Source organism: Calonectris borealis, chromosome 1 (genome assembly GCF_964195595.1).
Source record: "Calonectris borealis chromosome 1, bCalBor7.hap1.2, whole genome shotgun sequence".
Classification (NCBI taxonomy): Eukaryota; Metazoa; Chordata; class Aves; order Procellariiformes; family Procellariidae; genus Calonectris; species Calonectris borealis.
This window is the reverse complement of record NC_134312.1, coordinates 205,154,850-205,160,653: the sequence shown is the minus strand read 5'-3', so window position 1 is coordinate 205,160,653 and position 5,804 is coordinate 205,154,850.

Here is a 5,804-nt window from a genome sequence, read left to right as displayed (position 1 = left end):
AGTGCCCAGCTTGCTAAGGAGCCTTGCTACAGCAGAAAGGGTTTCGCCTTCTGTCTCCCAAGACCACAGCTAAAATGCTTATATAGATCCTGATAGCTCCAAGTGGCAATTACATGTGACTCACTTTTTGGTGGTGTTAATGTAATGTCATCACTATTCTAAGAAGTAAACAAAAGCATGTTAAACAAATCTTTCCTTTGACTTCCCCGTTGATGTCATGTCACAGCTACCAGCCAGCTTTGGCTCTCTCTTTTCATATCATTCCAATAGTGAAACCACAGGGTCATAGGGAAGTTCACTTCTGTAACTTCATCAGTACAGTTACTGTATAACCACTTCTTACTGGGCTTCCTCCAAATTCCTTAGACACAAAGGCATTTTGCAACAGCCTTTTGCTCAGACAGCCTGCCTGTATTAGTTGATGCAGAGGCAGAGATGAGATGGATAGGAGTGCTATCTCACTGAAACTACTGGCATTTCCTAGGCAGCATGCACAACACTGTCTAGTAATTTTTCTGATTCAGATTCTCTTGTGAGGTATCCTATGCTGCAGGAAATCCAGTTCAGTGAAGTTAAAGAGGTTTCTGCTGTTTTTACAGAGATCAGATGAGAGCTCTTTAAATGTGCCCTCTAGAAATAGGAGGCCGTGGGAAGCCTTTATCCCTTTCCTCCCAAATGAAATGGCCTTTCAGGAGAGTCTCTTTACACTGGAGAACTAGATACAAAACATAATTTACAAGAATGGGTGAAAGTCCTCAGGAAAAAAGAGGGGAGCTTACCCTAACAAACATGGAGCTATCTTCTACCTCTGGCTGTACCAGTGCAATCTGATGGAGGTCCATGAAGCACTGGCAGAGAAAACCAAAGCTGAGCAAGCGCAGCCACAACCTCCTTGGTCCTCTGAGACCAACACTGGTGTCAGCTTCGCTCCACCAAACCCCATTGGAAGTGATAGTTTTTGAGGACTGGAAACACCAGTCCACAGGCTGGCTTGTGATTTTTTTCAGGCTGTGCAGTTTTGTGACCATATTACCTGTAGTCTGAAAGGAAAGACACATAAATGGGAAAAGACCATTACTGTTTCTCACAATAGGGCAGCTTGTAGGGGTATAGCTGAACATGTATGGAAGAGTTTGTGGGTTACTAGCTTAAGTCCAATGTACTTCTGACTGATGTGATGAGAAAGACTTTGGTTTCAGAGAGACATGATCTATACCAAAACACTGCTGAATTATGCAGGAAAGGACTACATTACACAGTAGCATCTGAAACAGTTGCTAAAGGAACGATGCTGCCACCTGATACTGAAAACAGCCCAGATACCCGCCATATGATCATTTCTGTACGTTTTGGTAGGCTTACAGGAAATGTATCGATGTCCAAATTTTAAAGCTTGATGAAAAAAAGCTGTTTTATGGTAGGAGCAGGTTCATCTTTTTCTACCTCAACAACTGACTTTATGTCTGACTGCGGTAGTAAAGTAGGATCTGGACCAGGGTCTGGGTGGCAGGAGATGAGGATGTGTTTAAACCACTTTGAACTTCATGACACTATCATGTGGTACTGATTATTTCCTCGTATACACAAGAGGAATTTGAAAGCCTCCAAAACCCTGTTCCAGCTGACAGACTGTTGAGCAACTCACATATATCTTTAGCTGTGCCATGGGCAAAACTGAAAAGGAGAGTTTAAACACAAGAGCTTGCTGAGAAAGGACAGGCGTCATGTTCCATTTTATATTCTGCTGGAAATTTGTCAACTTCCCTCCTCTTTTTTTTTTTCAAAAAAGAGAGAGGGTTTCGATGAACATTGGGCTTGAATTGATGAACTTTCTGTGAAAAGAATTTTCATTTCTTTGGGCACCAAATCAACAGGAATCAATCTCATTCTAATAAGAACAATATCAAAAGGAAACGGATGCTGATTTTTAGATTCAGCTGTGTGAATTTTGCAGACTTTATCTTTTTGTCTTGATCTTGAATGACAAAAACTGTTGTGGGTCAGGAAAAATAATTTCCTGCCCAAACACCATAGTGGTATCATTTACATTCAGCAGAGAACCTGTGCCTATGCCAGAGAGTATGGCCTGTGTAGAGAAAGTTTAAGGAGGTCAGAAGAAATGCTGTTAGAGACATTTAACCATAGAAGTTGCTGTAGCCACACAGTGAAAATAAAAGTGCTCCATGATGTAAAATTCTATTAAGGAGACTCGCAATATTGCCACTGAAATGTTTACACTGTGACATTTTCTGAGGTGAGTAACCCTGCTGTGAACAAGGATGCTTCATGAAACTATGTCCTATGCGGGACTCACTGATGGGCATCAGAGCTTTTGTGTTCTAGAGAAAAATATATACATAGAAAGTAGGACATGGGCCTCCTTTGGACATGAATGGGATGAAAAAGTGAAGTAGAACTGAATGATTCAATGGTGAATGATCACTGTTTCTTGGTCATTTGACTTGGACGGGAGGCTTAGCTGGATTCTGCCCAACCTGAACGCAGCCAACAGTGGAGTTAATGCAAGTCAAGAGCTGCTCAAATGTCTTTGTGAATCATAGAATCATAGAATCATTAAGGTTGGAAAAGACCTCTAAGATCATCCAGTCCAACCGTCAACCCAACACCACCATGCCCACTACACCATGTCCCTAAGCGCCTCACCTACACATCTTTTAAATACTTTCAGGAATGGTGACTCCACCACTTCCCTGGGCAGCCTGTTCCAAGGCCTGACCACTCTTTCAGTAAAGAAATTTCTCCTAATGTCCAATCTAAACCTCCCCTGGCACAACTTGAGGCCATTTCCTCTCATCCTATCGCTAGTTACTTGGGAGAAGAGACCAACCCCCACCTCACTACAACCTCCTTTCAGGTAGTTGTAGAGCGCGATGAGGTCTCCCCTCAGCCTCCTCTTCTCCAGACTAAACAACCCCAGTTCCCTCAGCTGCTCCTCATAAGACTTGTGCTCCAGGCCCTTCACCAGCTTCGTTCCCCTTCTCTGGACACGCTCCAACACCTCCCTCTTGTAGTGAGGGGCCCAAAACTGAACACAGTATTCGAGGTGCGGCCTCACCAGTGCCAAGTACAGGGGCACGATCACTCCCTGCTCCTGCTGGCCACACTATTTCTGATAAAGGCCAGGATGCCGTTGGCCTTCTTGGCCACCTGAGCACACTGCCAGCTCATGTTCAGCCTGCTGTCAACCAGCACCCCCAGGTCTTTTTCCTCTGAGCAGCTTTCCAGCCACTCTTCCCCAAGCCTGTAGCGTTGCATGGGGTTGCTGTGGCCAAAGTGCAGGACCCGGCACTTGACCGTGTTGAACCTCATACAGTTGGCCTCGGCCCATCGATCCAGCCTGTCCAGGTCCCTCTGCAGAGCTTTCCTACCCTTGAGCAGATCAACACTCCTGCCCAGCTTGGTGTCATCTGCAAACTTACTGAGGGAGCACTCAATCCCCTCGTCCAGATCATTGATAAAGATATTGAACAGGACTGTCCCCAATACTGAGCCCTGGGGAACACCGCTCGTGACCGGCCGCCAACTGGATTTAACTCCGTTGACCACAACTCTCTGGGCTTGGCCGTCCGGCCAGTTTTTTACCCAGCGATGAGTGCACCTGTCTAAGTCGTGAGCCGCCAGCTTCTCTAGGAGAATGCTGTGGGAGACAGTGTCAAAGGCTTTACTGAAGTCCAGGTAGACCACATCCACAGCCTTTCCCTCACCCACTCACTAGGCGGGTCACCTGGTCATAGAAGGAGATCAGGTTGGTCAAGCAGGACCTGCCTTCCATGAACCTGTGCTGGCTGGGCCTGATCCCCTGGTTGTCCTGGACACGGCTCGTGAGTGCCCTCAAAACGAACCACTCCATAATCTTCCCTGGCACCGAGGTCAGGCTGACCGGCCCTTCTTGTAGATGGGCGTCACGTTGGCAAGCCTCCAGTCGTCCGGGACCTCCCCAGTTAACCAGGACTGTTGGTAAATGATGGAGAGCAGCTTGGCAAGCTCCTCCACCAGCTCCCTCAGTACCCTCGGGTGGATCCCATCCGGCCCCATAGACTTGTGAACGTCCAGGTGGTGTAGCAGGTCATTAACTTCCTCCTCTTGGATTATGGGGGGTTTATCCTGCTCGCTGTCCCTGTCTTCCAGCTCAGGGGGCTGAGTACCTGAGGATAACTGCTCTGACTATTAAAGACTAAGGCAAAGAAGGCATTAAGTACCTCAGCCTTATCCTCATCCTTGGTGGCAACGTTCCCCCCTCCATCCAATAGAGGATGGAGATTCTCCTTGGCTCTCCTTTTGTCATTAATATACTTGTAAAAGCATTTTTTGTTGTCTCTCATAACAGTGGCCAGGTTGAGTTCTAGCTGGGCTTTTGCCTTTCTAATTTCCACTCTGCACGACCTAACGAGATCCCTGTATTCTTCTTGAGTTGCCTGCCCCTTCTTCCAAAGGTGATAAACTCTCCTTTTTTTTCCTGAGTCCCAGCCAGAGCTCCCCGTTCAGCCAGGCCGGTCGTCTTCCCTGCCCATTCTTCTTGCAGCACATGGGGACAGCCCGCTCCTGTGCATTTAAGACTTCCTTCTTGAAGAACGTCCAGCCTTCCTGGACCCCTTTGCCCTTCAGGACTGTTTCCCAAGGGACCCTCTCGACCAGTGTCCTGAGCAGGCCAAAGTCCGCCCTCCAGAAGTCCATGGTAGCGGTTTTGCTGGCCCCCCTCCTTACTTCACCAAGTATCGAGAATTCTATCATTTCATGGTCGCTAAGCCCGAGATGGCCTCCGACCACCACATCTCCCACCAGCCCTTCTCTGTTTGTGAACAGCAGGTCAAGCGAGGCACCTCCCCTAGTGGGCTCGCTTACCAGCTGCGTCAGGAAGTTATCCTCCACACACTCCAGGAACCTCCTCGACTGTTTCCTCTCTGCCGTGTGGTATTTCCAGCAGACGTCCGGAAAGTTGAAGTCCCCCACAAGAACAAGGGCTAACGACTGTGAGACTCCTGCCAGCTTCTTGTAGAATATTTCATCTGCCTCCTCGTCCTGGCTAGGTGGTCTATAACAGACTCCCAGCAGGATATCTGCCTTGTTGGCCTTCCCCCTCATCCTCACCCACAAGCACTCGACCTCGTCATCGCTATCATTGAGCTCTAGACAGTCAAAGCACTCCCTAACATACAGGGCTACTCCACCGCCTCTCCTTCCTCACCTGTCCTTTCTGGTGAGCTTATAGCCATCCATTGCAGCACTCCAATCGTGAGACTCATCCCACCACGTTTCCGTGATGGCGACTAAGTCATAGCTACCCCGCTGCACAATGGCTTCCAGCTCCTCCTGTTTGCCGCCCATGCTGCGTGCATTGGTGTAGATGCACTTGAGCTGGGCTGCCGATTTCTCCCCTGACATTGGCGTGCGGTCCCTAGACTCTTCTCTAGTGAGCCTGGTTTTATCCCCGTCCCCCTTCGAACCTAGTTTAAAGCCCTCTTGATGAGCTCCGCCAACTCATACGCGAGAATCCTTTTCCCCCTGCGAGACAGCTGAACTCCGTCCGTCGCCAGCAGGCCCGGTGCCGTGTAAACCTCCCCGTGGTCAAAGAAGCCAAAATTTATGTTATGGGTCTAGCTGGGATGGAGTTAACTTTCTTCATAGCAGCCTGGTGCTGTGTTTGGATTTGTGGCTAAACCAGTGTTGATAACACACCAGTGTTTTGGGTGTTGGTGAACAGTGTTTGCACAGTGTCAAGGCTTTCTCTATTTCACACTCTTCTCCCACAGTGTATGGGAGAGGCTGGGTGGGAAAGAGGCTGG